A 21,379-nucleotide genomic window follows, 5' to 3' on the forward strand; every position below is an offset into this window, starting at 1 on the left:
ATTGTCATCAAAGTCCTTACATTGTCTGTACAATATTTTTAAGTCTGATAACTAGTATAATTCAGAATTAAATGTACATACAGATTCTCTTGGCATTACTATTATGGTAAGTGTAAATGTAAACTTCACTGAAAATTTGTGTAACTCCCATAATTTGTTAGAAACGATAAAAGTTTGGAAGTCTGCATGTTCTCCAAACACTTTTTGCATGTTAGCACACCATACTAGCTTACCTTGAAATGCTTATTTTTCTTCTTCTTGAGCAATGGCATTGGGATTCCTCTTGAAAACTGGGCTAAACTTATCTAACAAGGCTACATTTATTGAACAGTGCTACTAAATTAATTTTTGGCACCTAGATGTATAACACTTGATCAGGTGTTTGTTTGTTTGTTGGATTGTTTGCTAGTTTCTCCTTACATTCCTATCATCTGATGTGGAACGCAGTCTCTAATATTGTCTTTCCAACAGGCTGAATATAATGTACATCCCAGGACCGTTAGCTGTTTCATAGGAAGCAGTTAGAGCCTCAATCATTTTCAATCACCTTTTTATTCCCGACTACTACATAGACTATGTGTGAGTGCTTCCTTCAATCCTACATATTAGTTCAGTAAATTGATGAGTAGAAAGCCTAACCCTTAGAATAACATCAAAATATTTTGTCTGTTTGTTCCAGTTGCTACGACAATCAGTGCTGCCATTGTCTCTTTCTACTATTTATGAGCACGTAATTCAACCCCTTGCATTTTAGTGCACTTCGTTTCAGATCTACCTGTAATTCTAAAACCAAGACACAAATGTTTCGATTTCAGTTCTGCAACAATCTTGAAATGATTAAACATGCTTAAAACATGTGTCTTAAAGAGACATCTTATTATAAGAGACATTAAAGAGACATCTTATTTAATGCATTGTAGATTTCAACAGCTTTCCTTACTTATCAAAATAAAAATGCAAGGAAAATGCAAAGTAATTTTTTAAAAGTTCTGCTAATCAGAAGTTTTATAATTCATTCTTCCATGTCTGTAACTGTGTTATTAAATGTTTCATACAGTTCAGTTTATCAAATGTTAGGCAAGTTGACGAGAAGATCAGAAATGATACTGTCTTTCAGTACGGTCTGTGTTTGTCTCTATACATATAATTATATATTTGAGTAACTATATTTTATTATGTAACTTACATTTTGTATCCACATGCAGATTTTGGACACAGGGCTACACAGGAGGAGTGTGGCAGGGCCTCTGTGGACACAGGCTGGGACTGCCCCATGCTGCCTCATGCTTCCAGCCAGCTCCAAGGGCTCCAGAGCAGGGCATGGCTGAGCCCAGCAGCCAAAATGGTGTGCCTCTGTGACAGCATATTTAGACAGGGCAAAACCATTATACAAAAAAGAAAAATGGTATGTGCTTCACATATTTAAGAGGAAGAAATCTGACTAAAGTCAACAACTTTACACTGTAAATATAAAGGTACATGGTATTTTTATACGTGTGCAATATTTATATATGAAGCAATATTTTATATACATCAAGGTAGTTTATTTATTAGGCATAAAGCATATTAGGCATTTAAGTTATAAAGTAAACATGCAACTCTCAAAATTCATATACAGCATTTAAAATCTAAATATCAACACTTCAAAGGGTAACAGTATTTTAAAATGATCATTTTCATTTTCAAATCAATGGCAAGACATTTCTCTCTTTATCATTGTTCTTAAAGGGTTTACATAGCAATTTGGATCCATTCCATCAGTTCAAGTAGTAATTTCTTCTGTACGGCAGTAATGCCATTTACACTCTACTTTAGAATCATAGAATCATTAAGGTTGGAAAAGACCTACAAGATCATCTAGTCCAACTGTCCACCTATCACCAATAGTTCCCACTAAACCATGTCCCTCAGTACAACATCTAAACGTTTCTTGAACGCCTCCAGAGACGGTGACTCCACCACCTCCCTGGGCAGCCCATTGTAGCAACTAACCACTCTCTTGGAGAAGAAACCTTTCATAATGTCCAATCTGAATCTCTCCTGGTGCAACATGAGGACATTCCTTCTAGTCTGACTGCTAGTTATATGGGATAAGAGGCTGACCCCCACCTCTCTACAGCCTCCCTTCAGGCAGTTGTAGAGAGTGATAAGGTCTCTCCTGAGCCTCCTCCAGACTAAACAGACCCAACTTCCTCAGCTGCTGCTTATAAGACTTGTGCTCCAGACCCCTCACCATCTTTGTTGCCCCTCTCTGGACATGCTTCAGGACCTCAATGTCTTTTTTTGTAGTGAGGGGCCCGAAACTGATCACAGTACTCAAAGTGCAGCCTCATCAGTGCTGAGTACAGGGGGATGATCACTTCTCTGCTCCTGCTGGCTCTTCCTATTTCTGATACAAGCCAGGATGTCATTGGCCTTCTTGGCAACCTGGGCGCATTGCTAGCTCATGTTCAGCTGAGCACTGACCAATATACCAAGGTTCATTTCCAAGTTATTTTTTGATTTCTCTTTTTCTGTCATTTCAATTGAGCAAGTTCCATCCTGTTTCTAACATTGTTTTTTCAGATCTCTTAATCGTCTCTGAAGTTTTCCACATCCTTTTAAAAATGTAACTAATGCTAGAAATGTAACTGGATGTATTGAAGAATTGCTCTGCCAAACAGTAGTTGAATGCTGTTTTAAAATATTACCCATGGCTTTTGTATTTATAGAATCACAGAATCATAGAATCACCAAGGTTGGAAAAGAGATCCAAGTCCATCTAGTCCAACTGTCCACCTACCACCGTATTTCCCCACTAAACCATGCCCTTAGTATAACATCTAAATGTTTCTTGAGCACCTCCAGGGACTGGGACTCAACCACCTCCCTGGGCAGCCCATTCCAGCACCTGACCACTCTTTTGGAGAAGAAATTTTTCCTAATATCCAACCTGAACTTTCCCTGGTGCAACTTGAGGCCATTCCGTCTTGTCCTGTTGTAGTTATGTGGGCGAAGAGGACAATCCCCACCTTGTCACAATCTCCTTTCAGGGAACTGTAGAGAGCCCTAAAGTCTCCCCTGAGCCTCCTCTTCTTCAGACTAAACAATCCCAGTTCTCTCAGCTACTCCTCCTAAGTCCTGTGCTCTAGACCCCTCACAAGCTTTCTTGCCCCTCTCTGGATGAGCTCCAGGGCCTCAGTGTCTTTCTTGTAGTGAGGGGCCTAAAACTGAACACAGTACTCAAAGTGCGGCCTCACCAGAGCTGAGTACAAGGGGACAGTCGCCTCCCTGCTCCTGCTGGCAACACTATTTCTGATACAAGCCAGGATGCCATCAGCCTTCTTGGTCACCTTGGCACATGGCTGGCCCATGTTTAGCTAAGAGTCGATCAACATCCCCAATTCCATTTCTTCCACACAGTCTTCCAAGCCTGAAGCATTGCCTGGGGTTGTTGTGGCCAGTGAATCCATGTGTGCTGGCAGCAGTTAGGGTGTGGGAGCAAGGTAGTGGGAGTGAGACACACTGTGTGCTTACCTGGCCAATCAGCCTCCTGAAGGTTGTAGAATGTGCTCACTGTGACCTGAGAGCTACTGTGACCCTTTTATCTTTCCTGAGTAAACTGAAACAACCACTCAGCCCTTTCAGATCTTTTTCTGCCATTCAATGTTTATATTGCTTTTACAGATTGACTCTGAGTCAGAGATGATCTTAAATCTCTCCCATTTCTGTCTAAAATAAAAGTCACAGGATATCTACTTAAAATCCTCTTAGGGAGAAGTCCATTGAAATAATCAGGCTTAGAGGGTGCTGTGAATGTCAGTAAAATAATGCATGCCTAACAGCAGGGTGGCAGAACAATCTTTTATCGTCAGTGCACTTGCTTCTGTGCTGGGTCTTTGATACAGGTCTTAATTGTCAAGATGCCTAAGGAGACTGGAGGCTTACCCCAAAGCAGCAAGGACCAGGAGTATCGAGACAACAGTATCACATCTAAAAGTGAACAGATGCAAACTAAAAAAAAAAATTAGTTGCTGTGTGCTTTTTGGAAAAAGAACATCACTGCTGCATCACTTTGAATATACCTTCAGAGGCAACTTTTATTTATGGGAAATATCTGTAAAGCTTAGCAGAGAGCACAAATCTCTTTTGAGAATTTTAGCACTCCATAATTTTTTATAATAAATAAGAACAGGCTATTCTGGAAATAACATACATCTCTACGTAAAGGGAATTATATTTCTGTAAAACTGCACTGTTCTACTCTTGTTAAATTCTGTGGAATTTTCCATAAAATTATCTGGGCTACAATTAGGAGTTCTGTACTGAGGTAATAAATGAAATCTTTACAAGATCTTCAGACTACTAGGCAGATATGTAGGTTGCTCTGAAAGTAATGCTTCTTATTTGTTTCCATGGAAACTGCAACAAATACAAAGAGCACAATAACATTATTTGATAGAACAAATTCTCAGCTACAAAACAGTATTTTTCAACACAGTCACCATGGTTAGCTATTCATTTTCATCAGCGATTAACAAGAGTCTTCATGTCACATTCATAAACAGCAGAGATGACCTGCTGTTGCTATCACCACTGCTGAAATGCCACCCACCAACTCACTGTGCTCACGTTCCATTTGGTCTCCATAAACATTCAGTAAACGTCAAAGAATGCAAGTTCAGCTGCACACATTTCCTTCATAGTCACTTCCATGTCAGACATCAGTTTGTCAGAGTGCCTCTCTGCTGCCATCTGTCACACAGCAACAAAATGTAATGGAATATTAAGGGGGAGGGCATTCAATCTCTACTGCCATACCACCAATACCCACCTCTGACATTGTGGGCCAACAGAATAAAACTGGAGGCATTACTTTTGGAGCATCCCTCACAGTAAAAAAAAAAATCCACATTTGTCTAATATGGCAGCATCAGCATATCTAACAGTCTCAGTAGTTTGTACCACTTAAAAGAAATAACTTCCAGTTGTACAAAGAAAACCAGTACCTCTAAGATATATCAGCAGTATTGTCACTCTGCCATTTGAAAAAGTTCTAGGATTCCCATTTTGTCAAGTTGCTTCCATTGATTGATCAGCATCACCTTCACGTTCTTTGAACTGAATTTTTTTAATCTACTTTCTGCCAAGATTGCAGTGATGGGAAAAATTGCTGAATACATTTTCAATGTGTTTATTCTAGAAGATGGATCACTATTGGTGATTATAATGTAGAAAGGATTAAAAAAGGATCTATGCTGTCTGCAGAGAAAAACACCATTTTACCAATCAGCAACTGAGGAAATTACTAGGGGAACAATGAAAAAATAAAATATATAATTTGTTTTCAAAACTCTCAAATGTATGTTAGAGGGGTTAAAATATTATATAACAATGCAGTATCTATATATATTTTTTAAAATTTTATATTCTGGAGCAGAGACACCAAGTAAAAATTAAGTCATTTTCAGTCCTTTCAAATGAAATTCTAAGACTGTGAAAGAGATTTTTTTTTTCTTTTTAATGGCTGGTGTGTCTCTTATATTATCTGTTCAGATTCAAAGTTTCTGTCTTATCTCCTGCTACGCTGAAAAAATAGACACTGAGGTTAAAAATTCTGTTATGTTCTCCTCTAATGTATGCATTTCCTGAAAGTTTTGATTCCTTAGATAAAATGCACTTAAAAAAAAAAATTATTATTTTGTGGACTTCTATAAGTTATTATGCACTACAGAGGCAGCAAGATAAGCATTCATGTGATTGCTTTTCCTCACAGGGTCCTTGCAAGTATCTGAATTAACTGCCCTTAATGCAGTACCTGGATGCAGAGATTCACAGTATAAATACAGTGGCTGTGTAATGCTAAGAAATACAGCTAAAAGTAACTTTCTGAGTTAGAAAGTTTATCATCTCATCAGCAGTCAATACTACAACTAAGCTCAGAGTAGATGAAAGCCAAAGAGAGGAACAAAGAGATTTAGGAGAGAAAAAGGAGAGCAACAAAAGGAAAAATATGACTGCAAAGATCAAGTATTGAAAATTAAGGAATTTCTTAAGAATTTGAAGAAATGTTTTTTAATTTGGGTTTTGTATGTTCATGTATACTGACTGATTGATGTCAGTCCTCCAGTGGCATCAGAATGTAAACTCACAAATAAGCATGTAATTTCCTGACTTTAACCTAAGTAATCTTCACACTTTTAAGGAAATAGGCTGTATGTATTTATGTGTGTGTGTATATATATATGTATGTACTTATTACATTTCTAATATTTAGAAGTATGACTGTAGCCACCTACTGAATGAGGCCAGGCCCAACTCTTTGAGCATGAGAGAAAATGGTATGTCATGGCTTATTCAAAACAGAGAACCCTGCAAGGAGTGTCTGCAGGCACTAACCAGGGACTCCAATAACAACCTGGGGACTCATACCATCAGTAAAAGCTGGTAGAGGAAAATACTGCTCCAGGAAACAGGAAAATCATTAAGCAGCATAGATGATCACATATCATTACAAAAAGTCAAGGTATGATCCTCTTTTGTTTATAAGTATAAATATAGCTTGTGTGACCAGGAGTGGAAACTCCCATCCAACCTTTCTTTCCTCTCCATCTCTCCATCAGGAATCCTGCTGCCGCTGAAGTTCTGCTTTTGGAAGAGCTAAGGTATTTGGTTTCTGCTTCTGTGGAACACTGCATGTTTTCTGGGAAATCAGAGAAGGGACATAATGTCTTCATATTTCAAATCACAGATAAACTAGAATAAAATCCATTGGACAAAGAAAAGACACAGCTTAAGCCTGAGGCCATTTTCATTGCAAAATAAGAAAGGCCTATCACAAAGAATGGAGAGGTCATTCATTTAAGAAGATCACTAGAACAGTTATAGAACAGGGTAGCAATTAATCAAAGAATGGGAGATCACATCCTATAAAAATATCTTGCAAAACAATAAATAGCAATTTTTAAAATCTAATATAGAAAGTAACCTAGGAAGTATTATTTCATAAGATAGAGACTATACATTCTTTTTAGATCATGGAATTTAGTACCAGATAAGAATAATAAAAAATTGAGTGATGTATAGATAACTGCTGCATATTAATGCATATAATTCTAATTCTTCGAACTGTCACTAGTATTAAAAAGCAAAACGATAAGTGCTTGCCTTACACGTGGCAGCTTTCTTAATGTAACAGTATTCTTTTATTTTCTCCAAGATCCTGTTAAACTAAGGTTTAAATCAGAACATCTTAATGTATTCTAAGTTTTGCTTCCTAGATCCAAAGAACAGGAGAACGGAAGAGTATGGCAAAGTCTTCTGCTCAGTTTGCTTTACATTTTACCTCATGCTGTTTGTACCACATGCTATGTCAGTGCATATCACAAACACCTGTAAACATGAGGGGAAAAATGGCTTAATTTCCTTAATTTGCAATAACTATGCCTTTGTGAGCACACTGTTCTAACCATTTCTCTAAAGTTATGTGTCAAATCTTATCCAGTTTCTGAGACTTACTACCAACTTGGCCCATTCTTTGTTCAGGAGCTTCTCACTACTTCCTTCGCACTATCTACCACCCTCTCTGTGTCCAACTTTCATTGTGAGAATTGCTTCTATCAAATTTACTATTCACAGTATCTTTGCCTAGACAATTCCAACTTTTCTTTCCTCCCATTGTAATTTATTTTGCGTATAAATGCAGCCGCTTTTATCACTCATTCCCAGAGTTTCTATGCTCCCACTTTCACCAGACTAGATGTCCCATTTTTTTTTTTTTTTTAACCCAGAGTCTGAATTCATAATCCAGATTTTTACCCTCTATTTTTCTCTATCACTACATGCACAGGAGAAACAGTCTTTGCTATCAAAGAGGTTGTTGAAAAACTTCAAGCAAAGCTCTCCAGTAATTTTAGCTGTCGGTAGATTCTGCCAGATTGTTTTCTATGGATGACAAATGCCTTACACTTCTGTCCAGCATTGTGGATGGAATGAGACTCAAATGTTCTGCACATAGAAAGATGTAAGTCTTACTGAACAGGTGCACATTGTGATGATTCAGATATTTACAAATAGTAAGATAGCATAGTAAGATTGGCTTTTTCAGAGATGATAAATTCTCCACAAGAACAACCAAACCGTAAAACCAAAAGTTGCACAAGAATTGGGATCTATTTTTTCTATGAAAATTTTTTCTTATCTTACTATTTGAAATAAAAGAGCTTAAGATGAAATAATAAAAAAAACAGTTACAAATACTGAGATGCTGTATCACTCTATAATTATTATTTCAGTCCTGTGTAAACTGATCAAACACTAACCACTTTCTCCACACCCTTCCCTTCTGTAGCAAGAAATCATTTGTTTTTTTCATCCTCATGAGTATTTGTTTTAAATATATTAACCCTCTTAACTGATTTATTCCAGTACAAATGTTCATTAACTGTCAGTAGGTCTTCAGCTTATAGAAAGAGACACGAAAAAAAAAATAGAAAAAAAAAATGCCAGAAAGAAGACAACAAAGAAGTGACAAAACATCAGAAAGCTCTGACCTAGAATGAAGTGTCAAGTTAGCAGCCATGGTGTGAATAATTCCCTCCTTAAGAGAATAAGCATTGCTGCAACCTGCAAAGCTATTACCACTGATTTCAGTTGGAGATTTAATATTTTCTTCAGAGGCTTTAGGATTCAGTTAAAGCTAAGGCTATATAAAATACACACTGTGGGTTTTTTTTATTATAGGAATGGTCTATATTCTAAGTATGACCTAGATCAGTATGACCCCTAAACTGTATTTCTTCACAATTTGAGTACAGATCGAAAATTACTGTTTTCCTGGCTTAAGAACCTGTTGGATTTTTATGAAATACAGGTATGTAAAGTTCATGTTTCATCATCAAAGCTTATCTTAAATGTTACCTTTTTTCCAGCTTGAATGCCTCTTTGTTTTTCTACTCCACATAACAGAGAGATCTAAAAGTAAGAAAAAATAGTTTTTTTTTTTTCCCCATAATCATAAAAAGAAGAAAAAAACAGAAAAAAAAAAAAGCCTACACTTAGATGAGTGCTATCAGGGATTTCTAAATTCAACAATAGTTCAGTGAAGACATTTGAAAGCTTATGTAGTATCAGTACATATATGCCTATAAGTCTAAGTTAAATAACTTGCAAAATGCTAATTTTGAACCAAAAGACAACCAGGAAACAAAATTCTTTTTTTAGCAGACTTCGCATCTATCAAGCGAAATAGAACTTGATATTCCAAGAAGCACGTCTTCAAAATGGTGTTCAGGGAGTTACGCAAACAAATCTTTTTGATGTAAACGTGACTTGAGCACACAACTTCCCAAGAGAGATCTGTGAAAGGGTACCTCTCATCATCTCTAAATGTACTTGAGTCAAAAGGAGATCCCAGAAGGATATTAGGTACTTTTTTTGTTATGTTAATTAAATACTTCTAGTTCTAGCAATTTGTTTTTAACTACTACTTGACCAAAAGAACGAAAAAATATAGAAAGAATGAGGAAAGGAAGCAGTTGTTTCAGTGAAGACAAAGGAAAAATATTGCAGAACTGTCTGAAAAGCTGATGAGCTTTATGTAACTAGTCTTGAAATATTATTTATTATGACAAGCTAACAGAAGCTCTTTTTGCACAAATAAATACTACATTTTCTTTTAAATAACATGCTTTATTGCTGTCAATTTTATAGAGGTTATTTAAAATACCAGCTTTACATGTTAAGAAAAAGAGTAAATTTGGTTTCATTCTGTATATTTCAAGATACAGAACATCTCATTATTCTGTTATTAATGGAGATTCTAAAGCTTTTGGATCTTTGTTTTTCATATGGGAGGAGATTTGCTATGGTTCCAGTTCCAGGTACTGTTTATAAACGAAGTTAATTAAATATGAATAAACATTCACAAAGAGACCAAGGAAGTAATTCCATATACCAAAAAAAAAAAAAAGATGAGATTTTATTAAAGCACTCCAAAAAAAAATCAAATAGGAATGATCTGTACTCAGATCTGTTCTCAGACTAGAGAATATAATGATCAATTGGAGTAAGAAAATGTAAGATCCATCACATATGTGACATTTTCAAGACAGTGGAGTAAGCCACAATTACAGACTGAAAAAAAACACATGAAATGACTAGTTTGGTGGATGAGCAGGAAGCATATTGTTTCTTTGTTTGTTTGTTTGTGAGGCTTTCAGCACTGTAACTTAAAACATCCTCACAGACAACTGATTAGATACAGGTTAGATAAAACAGTGAGGAGGATTGAAAACTGGCTTCTGAGCTGTGAAGCTCAAATTGTCGGGATTGGCACCATGAAGTTCAGTTGGAGATGATTAAGAAACTAGAGCACCACTCCTTTGAGGAGAGACTAAGAGAGCTGGGAGTGCACAGCACTGGAAGGAATCTCATCTGTGTCTATACAGGGTGCAAAAGGAGGGTGTAAAGAAGATGGAGTCAGGCTCTTTTCAGTGGTGCTCAGTCCCAGGACAAGACAAAATGAACAGAAACTGGAACACAGGAAGTTTCCAGTAAACATGAGTAAACACTTCTGTAATGTGCATGTGGCAGAACAGTACTGGCACAGGTTGCCCAGAGTCCGTGAAGTATACTCCTTGGAGATGTTCAGAAGCCACTTGAACATGGGCCTGGGCCCCCTGCTCTGATTGTCCCTGCTTGAGCAGGGGTTGGGCCAGAGGAGAAGAGGTCCCTGCCAGTCTTAATCATTCTGGTACTGTGAAAAACTTTTGTATTTGGAAAATATTGTGTTCATTTCTCTTCATCATTATGCATTGTTATGCTATAGGCAACCCTGCACAGAAGTAGCACCACTGTTTCTGTTTGCTTGTTTGTTTGTTTCCTTTTTTCCAAGATACACTAGATGTTCAACCCATCATAAGGTCTTACGGATCTAAGAAGATGAGAAAGTGAAAGCTTATTACCACATACAAGTGAAACATAGCAGTAGCAGTACTTATTCTGGAAGAAACAGATAAATAGAAGGCTCTGCCATTTTGTCTGAACAAACTTGGGTGTTGTTACGGAGAATTAGGAAATACCTTAATAAACTCAATTATCTCTTATTTTAAATTAATTCAATCTGACTCTAATCAAATATTGTACATTGGATGAATTTTATATAGGGTAGTTGAATAATTATTTTAAGTGTGATTCATCTTCAGAATCAGAGATGACATTCAGTAGACCACAGCATAAATTGCAATTGGCCTGGAATTTAATATAATCACAATAAAATAAAGCTTCTCAATGGATGAGATAAAGTGAATGATGACATTTTTATCTGTTATATGTTCGACTCTTATTTATCTACAGTCTTGCAGAATATTTGTGAAATATCATGTAGGCTAATAAAATAAAGCTTTGAAGATCAAGGGTAAACTAAATAAATAATTAAAAATTGCTATGTTTCATTGTTTCTGTGATTGAATTTTCTCATTTCAAATGTCAGGAGACTAAACCATTTCCCTTATTTAGAATGTGCATCACTTAATTAAATTTATTCTACATTGTAGAATCGAAACCCATAACTTTTGCCTTGGTGGAAATTGTGTTTGGATTATAAGCAAGATAGAAATTATTGTAATTTTGTGACAAGTTTATAAGAACTAATGCTTTTCTGGCTTAATGAACTGTTGTTTTGGAAGCCTCAGCCCCACTTTTCACTGAAAAGTATAAAACATATTTGCACTGTTTCTGCTAGCAAAGAATGTGCATAGACCCATGACACATATGTTTGAGTTCCTGAATGTATTAAAATGCACTGAAAAGCATTTAGAACTGTATCTGCGATTCCGTGTCACAGAATATCAGTGATATACTGTGGATGATTTTTTTAAACAGGAACAGTCTTATTCAATGTTATATCTTACTTTTTTGTTCTTCTGAAACTATATTGTATGATAGGTACAACATGATATGTATGGGGTAGCATGATCATAACATCATCTTAGTTCTTGACATTCATTTTATCATATTGATGACGAAATAATATGTAATAATATCTTGTAGTGAGTGATGGGACTCTTTATACAATGTCACAATTATTTTAAAGAAGATTAAGTATCTTTTTTTAAAAATTATTTTTTTAGAAAATGGCCGTATATACTATTTGGCAAAAATGTTTTTGTTATCATCAAGCTTATGTTTTAAATCAGCTAGAGAAGAACTGCATTTTCAGTGGACTCGCTGTAGGTTGGAAACTAGTTTTTTAGTATTATGCTTCCTGAGAAAAGGAAAATCATGTGGTAGACAATAGTAGCTGAGCCAAGAGAGTATTCTTCCATTCTTTCAAATTTGTATTGAGTTGCTGGAAAGCGTAGTAATCTCTGCTAATCAAGCCACTTTCTTTTGCTTCATAAGTTGCCATGATTCACAATGAAAAATAATACAGTGCTCCTGTAGGTGAAGAGATGTTATTTCTTTCATTGAAAATCAGCAACTATTTCTCTAGACTACCTGTTTTTTCTGTAATGTTAGTATATAATCTTGCCCAAATTATTAATATTTTATTTAATATTTTATTTACTTTTTTATCATAAAAATTATTCTGGTGGGTAATTTTTTCAGTGCTTTCCTTTACATTTTCACATGTTGAATTACCCTGGAAGGAAATAAATATTGCAAACTCCGTTCTTTAATGTTAACATTCTTTTCATTTTTTTTGATCAAACAGTACTTTGCAATAAAGAAAAAAAATTATATATTCATGAAAAAAATTCTAGAATTGAGCACATAAATAAATGTTTTGTATTAGATTGTGATAGACCTTTGAGGGACATATAGTCATTATTTTTCATCTATTGTTTCATGTTTATTTACCGTTTATTATATTTTCTTTGCAATTAGTATATTTACTTTTATATTATTAAAAATAAATCTGCATTTACGACAAATTCAGGAAAAAAAGCTGTACTGTAACTCCTGTCATTAATCATCTTCATTTAGGAGTGATTCTAATCTGATGAAGAAAATGTCATCATAGCTAAGAATTTGTTGCTGATTTTGTTTCCAAACTGACCTAGACAGGAGTTCAGTCCACTGTACACATCCTCTTTACTCATTCTCACTTTCCATTCCACATGTTCTTGAAAGGTATTCTTTCACAGTCAGCCTGCCTTTTCTAAATATGTGACCAAGCCAATTTTCTTAATATTTTTAGATGTTTTGGCATCATTTTTTATCTAATCAACTTTCTCCATGTCCAGTTTCTGAAGTCAAGAAAACCACATTGTATTAACTTATCTTTTGTGGGGAACTAATGAAGTACAGGAGTGTTTTGTTATAACTGCAAAAAATTGAACAGTTATTTCATTGGGAGCTAGATGTTTGGGGAATTCCGTGATCACCATGCTATAGATCCATTCTTTCTTAGCCTTCAGCACACAGAGGTGACATGGTTTCAAAGTGGAGGTGGATGTGAAAGAACAGCCTAAATAATAATTTATTGAAATTAAAGACAATGTGGATTTTATTTCTCTCCAGAAAGGATATGCTTTGAAACTAGTATTCTCTCTCCAGTGACTTTCTCATTACAGTTTGCTGTACAGAACTCTGAAAAAGTTTGAAGCCTGATGTCCCTATGGAGCATAAACATAGTGGGTGTTTTTTTTTTTTTTCTCTTTAGTCACTGACACATTTGATTACAACGCTCACATATGCTTTCTGCCTCATTGACACTGTGTATTCTGATTCTTCTTTCCCAGCCTACTAAGCAATAACTGTTTAATTAATGAGTGCCATATGAGGTGTTCATAAATACTTCTTTCACCATTTAGAGAAATTAAATACTAATGTAGTCAGGTGGTAATAATGAAGAAAATTAGAGCACACAGAAAGTATAACTTGGTGTATAATGACGATACACTGATGACAATGATGAAAGTGAAACACAATAAAAATGATGTATAAATTCTACTATGGACATTTTAGGATTAATGGGTAAATTATATGTAATTTGTAGGTGAGTAACTTAGATTTTGTCATTTTTCCAGGCATAAAGGTAACATGCTTGTGTATTCACATACGTTTTTACCCTGTCATATCTCTAGAGAGCTAAAGAAAATGTACCCTATGTCCCTAACATTTTTTCCTCACATTTGAACAATGTTTCTAAAACATATTACATTAATTCACACAGATTTTTTTCTCTTGGGGAAAGGACAAGATGCAAAACAATCCATATCTTGCAAATATAAGCCAGACTGCCTCAGTCTGACTACACTTTGATGTAAGTATGTGAGTACATTGAGACTGCTGAGATGGCCAATGAAATGAATTATACATAATATTTGACCACCAGGTTTCGGATCCCGGTGACTGGATGTTCCTTCCACACTTCTGCTTGCTCAGGTTTATATCTAACTGGATACATATACTGGAAATGTTGCCAGTCTTGCAGTTTTCTCTGTGTCTCCAATAACAAATATATCAGCACTCACCAATGTGTACTTTAGTGAGTGAAAACAGAGGTATGTAGATCATATTTGGACAGAACTACAGCAGACATTATATGTGGTACAATTATGTTTTTATCTCATTTGTAGAATTATTTAAATGTCAGTCCTAAAAAAGACAAAACATTATTTGCTGTGTGTCAAGAAAAAAAATCTTTAGTAGAAGTTAAAATAGAAGCAAATGTCAAAAAGGAGGAGGGTGAAAATTGTGAATATAAACTCCTAAACTCTAATATATTAAACTTTAGACACCTATTTCTTTACAAGTTTAATGCCTTATATTTCCTTGAAAGTTCAAACTATTCCACATTTTTAGGTTTCAAGTCTGATGAGGTATTGGTGGCAAACCTGTGGCGAGCTTTAAAAATGTTTGTGACACTTCGATCATTACTGTATCATATCTGTATAATCTAATTAAACATTCAGGGCAAGAACTGCACCTAATCATGCTTTCAGAATAATGGTATTTCAGGTCTTAGTTTGTGTTTGTCAACAATGCAGTAATAAAGTTATTAAGAGGGGCAGAAGGCTTAAGTAATGCTGATGACTCGGCTTTGATGCCCTCCATGGGGAGACTATTCATCATAGTCTAATGAGATCATTAGGAAGAAAATTTTCCTGCTTCAGTATAGACCCAACATCATTTTAGATTAATCAATACAAAGACCAAGTGACTGTAAACCATAATGGTGCTGCAGTGGTGACTGTGGGTTGAGTCAAGAAAGCCGGACCTTTGTGACTTGGTTAAGTGCATCTTCTAGTTAGCTGAGGAATAGAAGGACAGATGAGGCATGATAATAAATAAGTAAACAAACAAACAAATAAATAAAAGACCATTCCCCAAGTCTCAGAAACAACTAGACCTTAAGAAGTGACCTTCAAGTGTGTAATATTACTCTGTCATATTTATTTTTGCTTGTGACTTCAATGGCCATTCAACTTGATAACCATCATCTAATAGATAGATATATTTTTTTGAGAAATCTGAATGCAAATGTTCCTGGTAGTATTCATTACTCAGTGGAATATACTTTTCCCAGTGTGTTAGTACTGAACTATCACCGAAGAGTGATAGAAGAGATATTTCTGAGAGGAAAACACGTTGCTGGTAGAAGTAACTTCACATGGATTAAATTGTAAAACTACAATCCCATTGTTCTCCTGTGCTCCTTGGAAAGTTAATGTTTCTTTATCACTAAAAAAATGATTGCATTGTCTGCCCAAACCAAAGTTCAGTTTTCATAATTTACACTGCTGTTTTCTTTAAAACAGTAGAAAGCATTTCCTTACATTGTTAAATCATTCCTATATTTCAACACAGAGATGCAGTGAGGGTTGAAATAGAGGGCAAACTGGCTGTACTTGTAACATCATTCTTCTGTTTTATTAAGGAGTAAGGATTCTCCATAGATTTAAATTGTTTGTACGTTTGTTTTGAGGAAGATTTAACAAAATGTAATGATCAGAATTTGGAATAACAAGCTTGTTATGAGTGGGAATCAGTAAATTACATTCTTTGGTCTAAATGCAATAGAAAACCTGTTTTGTTTTTTTTTTTTTTTGGTTTAATGAGAAATTTCTGAGAGCAGTGCCTGAATAATGACTGTTGATCCAGGACTGTGGTTAAACTGAAAAAAAAAAAATCAAGATAATAAGCAATGGTAATTAAAGGAAATAAGATGGACTGAAAAACAAAAAAGATAAAATTATTCACTTTCTGTGTTAGATCGTGAACACAAAATTTAATTATTACAATTTTCCTTCTAATCTTTAGATTCTAGTGATAGGTATATTACTACTGATTCTGAAGTGCTTATCTCTTTTTTTTTTCTTCAATTCAGATGCCTTTAAACATACTTATGAAAACAGATCTTAGAGATTTTAAAGCAAGAAAGCACATAAAGAGACATTCTTGATTTATGAATGAAATGATATACCAAAAATATGTAGTATTCAGAGCAGCTTTTCTATTCCTTCTGTAGCATAACTTGGCTCCTGAAACAAAGGACTTAAAGTTCACAGGACTGATTTGATAGCATCTGAAAAATTACATTTTCATAAGCTATTACTATGTAGGTCAGATTGAAAGTAATGCCACCTATTAATTTCCATGGAAACTACAACAAATACAAAGAGTACAATAACACTATTTGATAGAGCAAATTCTCAGCTACAAAACACTGTTTTTCAACATAGTTGCTATTATCGGCTATGCATTTTTGCGAGTAATGAACAAGAGCCTGAATTTTACGCTTGTAAAAATGTGTATCAGAGGAGGTGACCCACTGTTGCTGTTGCCACTGCTGAAAGGTACCACCCACTGCCAGGGCTCACATCCACTCTTTGGTCCCCATAAACATTCAGCAAGTGTTGATGAATGCTCTTCATTTACAAGAATGGTAATTAGAAAATTTGCCATTTACCACAATAGAAAAAAGTTTCATATACACAAATGAACTTTGTATTGAAAGTTCATTTGAATGGAGGAGCCAATGGCTGTATGGGAAATTATATTGTAACCTCCGCATAGGATGAAAATTCAGCCTTGATGCATCAAAAGTATTAAATCTCATTTCATGTGTTTCTAGCTGCTGGCCAATGTGATTATGGCTCCATGGTGGAGTCATTCTTGTCTGATAGGCAGAGTAGATCTGTGAAGAACTTGATCATAAATACAAAGGACCCAATACATATAGGGATTATTATTATTTAATTGCAGTTGCATAATTTCTCTAGCGGGCAACAAGAAATACTTTGAAATAATTTTGGTTCAAGAGTTGTGTCTACAATTTTGGATGAATGTTGAGATTGTGTAACAGTTTCCTGAAAATACTCATTTACTTTCAGAAGTGAAAAATCAGTGCTTCACATCAATGGTGGAATAGTTAAAAAGTTCTAGTAAAGTAAAGAAGGTAACATTTATAGGTTGTCTTCCATAATAGTTCTAATTTTGACTTGATCATTTTTATATCAATGTACAGTATTTTAGTTTCCGGTATTGGTAAAATATCTCGTGTACAAAGACACAGTAATTTATTTTGTATATTTGGACTGGTATATTTGGATTGAGTTTCATTAACAGATTTTTACTATGTTATTATTTTCATCTTTGCTTTGTGTGAAGGCTTTCACCATAATGAATACAAAGAACTATGTGTGTGGAAACCAATTAAATTTTTGATTGTTTTACCTAAGTCCTATTAGATTCTCATGGAATGAACAAATATATGACCTTGGACAGAAATATACAATAGCTACATTTTAATTTAAAAAAATACGGTTATGTTTTTGGATAACAGAAACAATTAGCCTGTTGACATGAAATGTTTATTTAAGAAGATAATTGTTTATACTAGAGCTCATTATAAGGCTGTTGTGCAGTGAGGCTGTGTTCATATCAGCAACAATTTAAAAAATTACTCAATTTTTATTGGTGAGCATAATGTGATATGCCATGGAATACCTCTTTGGTCAGTTCATGACAGTCATCATTGTTATGCCATCCTCAAATTCTTGTGCACAGCCAGCCTGCACACTAAGGTATGCAACATGAGATACACAGAAGAACTTGTTTGGAAAAAGCTACAACACAGACAGCCACTGAAAAATGGAGATCCCAGAAAAATAATGCTGACCTTATTAAACACTGGGCACACGTTTATGCTTATGAGAATAATTTCAATAATTTCAGCACAATTTAAACTTATATGATTGAAATACTGTTATAATATCCTGATGTGTTATCAGGCACAAGTTGAAACAATTTTAATTAAAATATATATATATACAATTTGCACCTGTTTTTCAGGAACTCAGAAATTGCATGTAACAAATTAATATTTTTTAATGTGTTTGAAACTTCAAATATTAACAGAGTAAAAGGAATGTTCTTATCTGCTTAAGTTTTTGCTTAGTATTAGATATTAAAAATATTATTATTTAAATTGCATAATAAAAGAGATGTTAATGAATTCATACAGAAATTTAACATTTCGAATTTTAGATACCAGTCCAGCTTACCATGTACAGTTTTACAATGGAGTTGACTGAGAGCTAAATGGAAAAACAACAACAAAAAACCAAAAATCCGAACACCAGTTTTATAGCTATTTACTTTTAACTAAAAAATCTAGCTTGAGGATTAAAAAAAAAAAAAAAAAAAAAGCTGAACAAACGTTGAGTTCAAAGTCAAATTATTCTTCACTATTAAAACAATAGGTCAACCAGTTGTTAATTTTCACATTCTGTGAATCTTTCACATTTTTTATAGCCATATTTTCATGACAGAAATTTTGGAGGCATGATATTTTGGTTAGGTCCTTTTAAGCAGTAAATTCATTTACTGCTCAAGATCATTTGAGTGTTCTTAAAATTTTCAGCCTCTGTCTCTCACCTAACACACAAAAATTTAGAGAAATATAATTCTAAATGTTTACTCAATTAACTCCAACCCAAACACTATAAATCCAGGCAAAAACTATGTTTAGAAAACTGAAGTTAAAAAGAAGTAGACAAGTTCATCAAGAAACTAGTTGGAATTATACTCTCCACAGACATGCTACAAGTCCTTTAGTTAGAATTAAGGCACTATGGTATCAGTTTAAGTTGATATTTTAAAATATTCTTTTTTTTTTTTTCCCTGAGGTCCCTTGAGTGAAAAAAAATATAAGATGCTAAGCTTGGCAACCTCCAGATCTGAAAGAGTGACCTAAAAGTTCAGTTAATGATCTTAACCACCAGTTGTCATCCACTAAGGATCCAATACAGCTGGAAATGTGTATAGTCATTTATATGCCATATTGACATGCAACATATCCAATGAGTTCTCATATGGGCAAGCTTAAATCATGAGTTTGTTTTGTCTTAATATTTAGTGACAGGTGCATGATTTTATAAGACCATAATCAAATCAGCATGTGGAAAGTCAGTTCTGATATATCTTTACATTACATTGATGCATTCATCTGAATCATTTAATACAATCAGTTTCAAAATTGGATGATGTTTATATAGACTTTATTTCATTTTTTTTAACGAGATGTTTCATTCTATCGCTCAGTCCTCTAAGTTCCCATTATAAGAAATAATAAATAATGCTTTCATTTTTTAATCTCTCATTTTCATTTATAATTTCAGAGCCCACTGTCATCTTTAATTCCATCATCTCTTTCTGGAACTGAGGAATCCTAGTTTTCCATAAATGGGAAGCATTCTACACAGCTGAAAATCCTTGCCAGTTTTCTGTATCTCTTGTGCATTTTGAAGAGGTACTAAAGCTTTAGACAATGACTTGTGTTCTTTTCTATATCTTGCCTAACAATCCTGTAATTCTACATGCCTTTTAGCCAACGGAGCAAATACTTTCCATAAGAGCTTCCGATATCTTTTTCCAGAGTGCTGATATCTAATTTCAGGTTATTGCTAAGAATTTAACTTTGTGTTTATTTGCTTTTATATGTGTTTGCTTTTCATTTTTTTTATTTTTATTTTTATTTTTTTTATGTATTTTATTCTGAATATACCTGTGGTGAAGTTCACCTTATATTTCATGACTGTCATTCAAAAACATAGTAACTTGGTTCAACTGTCTTTGTTGTCACTTTTCACTTTATATAACTGTCAATAATTTATACTCAGAAAACGTCCCATTTTATTGCTTGTGCTTTTTTCCAGATCATGCATTTAGGAATATGCTGTACATAATGGATCCCAACACAGACTTCTATTTGATTCCATTAGTAGTCTCTCTTTAGGAAATTCACGATTTGTTCTCCCTATGCATGTTACATATATTCATTACTTACATTTTGCCAACAATGGAGAAGAACTTCAATTTTATCTCAGATATACAGAAATTCTTTAAGGTGCCTGAAGTAGAAGCATGCTTCACCATTTTCATTCCTGGTTTACCTTCTCATTTTATACCTCAAAGGTCTGAAAAAGATTTTGAAGCTGACCTTTTAAATTTGATCTTTATTTTTATTCTAAATATTTATCAATTCTAAAGGTGTTATTTTATGTGCATTCCATCTCTGATTTTCATATACTTTTCTGATTTTCCTACTGAAATTTTCCTTTCCTAAGGTTTCCTAGCTCTTCCTCAGAGCAATTTTTAATATTTTGTTTTGAAAGCATAGCCATTCCTACCATTTATTAGTAACCAAGAGCAATGAAAGTAAATATTCAGGTTGATGATATTGCATATTTTAAAATAGTACTTTGTTGTAAGAAAATTTTAGTTTCCAGTTTATCCATTTTTTTCTAAAATATCTTCTCTTCAGGGAAAAAAATATTCATAGAATCATAGAATCATAGAATTAGCTAGGTTGGAAAAGACCTACAAGATCACCTAGTCCAACCACCCACCTACCACCAACAACCCCACTAAACTATGTCTCCCAACGCTATATCTAAATGTTTCTTGAACACCTCCAGGGACGATGACTCCACCACCTCCCTGGGCAGCCCGTTCCAGCGCCTGACCACACTTTCAGAAAAGTAGTATTTCCTAATGTCCAGCCTAAATCTCCCCTGGCGCAACTTGAAGCCATTCCCCCTCGTCCTGTCACTAGTTACAAGAGAGAAGAGGCTGACCCCCAGCTCACTACAACCTCCCTTCAGGTAGTTATTGAGAGCGATGAGGTCTCCCCTGAGCCTCCTCTTCTCCAGACTGAACAATCCCAGCTCCCTCAGACGCTCCTCATAAGGCCTGTGCTCCAGACCCCTTACTAGATTTGTTGCCCTCCTCTGAACACGCTCCAGGGCCTCCATGTCTTTCTTGCAGTGAGGGGCCCAAAACTGGACACAGTACTCGAGGTGGGGCCTCACTAAGGCTGAGTACAGAGGGAGAATGACTTCCCTACTCCTACTGGCAACACTATTTCTGAATCAAGCCAGGATGCCAT

General features: G+C 34.9%; 1 long non-coding RNA gene across 10 annotated transcripts in view; it reads left to right on the forward strand.

Annotated features, from left to right (window-relative positions):
- The window catches only part of LOC110394712, a 30,703-nt gene extending 9,857 nt beyond the window's left edge, over window positions 1–20,846 (forward strand). The window contains exons 4-7 of one of the 10 annotated variants that reach the window (XR_002435820.1): window positions 6,603–6,644; window positions 7,829–8,851; window positions 19,611–19,741; window positions 20,148–20,846. This is a non-coding gene — a long non-coding RNA (uncharacterized LOC110394712). Of the gene's footprint in view, window positions 1–6,602; window positions 6,645–7,828; window positions 15,988–19,610 lie in introns of those variants that run through there. The other 9 variants (XR_002435822.1, XR_002435819.1, XR_002435824.1 and 6 more) reach the window with 9 other exon arrangements.

The sequence above is a fragment of the Numida meleagris genome, chromosome 2 (assembly GCF_002078875.1).
Source record: "Numida meleagris isolate 19003 breed g44 Domestic line chromosome 2, NumMel1.0, whole genome shotgun sequence".
NCBI lineage: Eukaryota > Metazoa > Chordata > Aves > Galliformes > Numididae > Numida > Numida meleagris.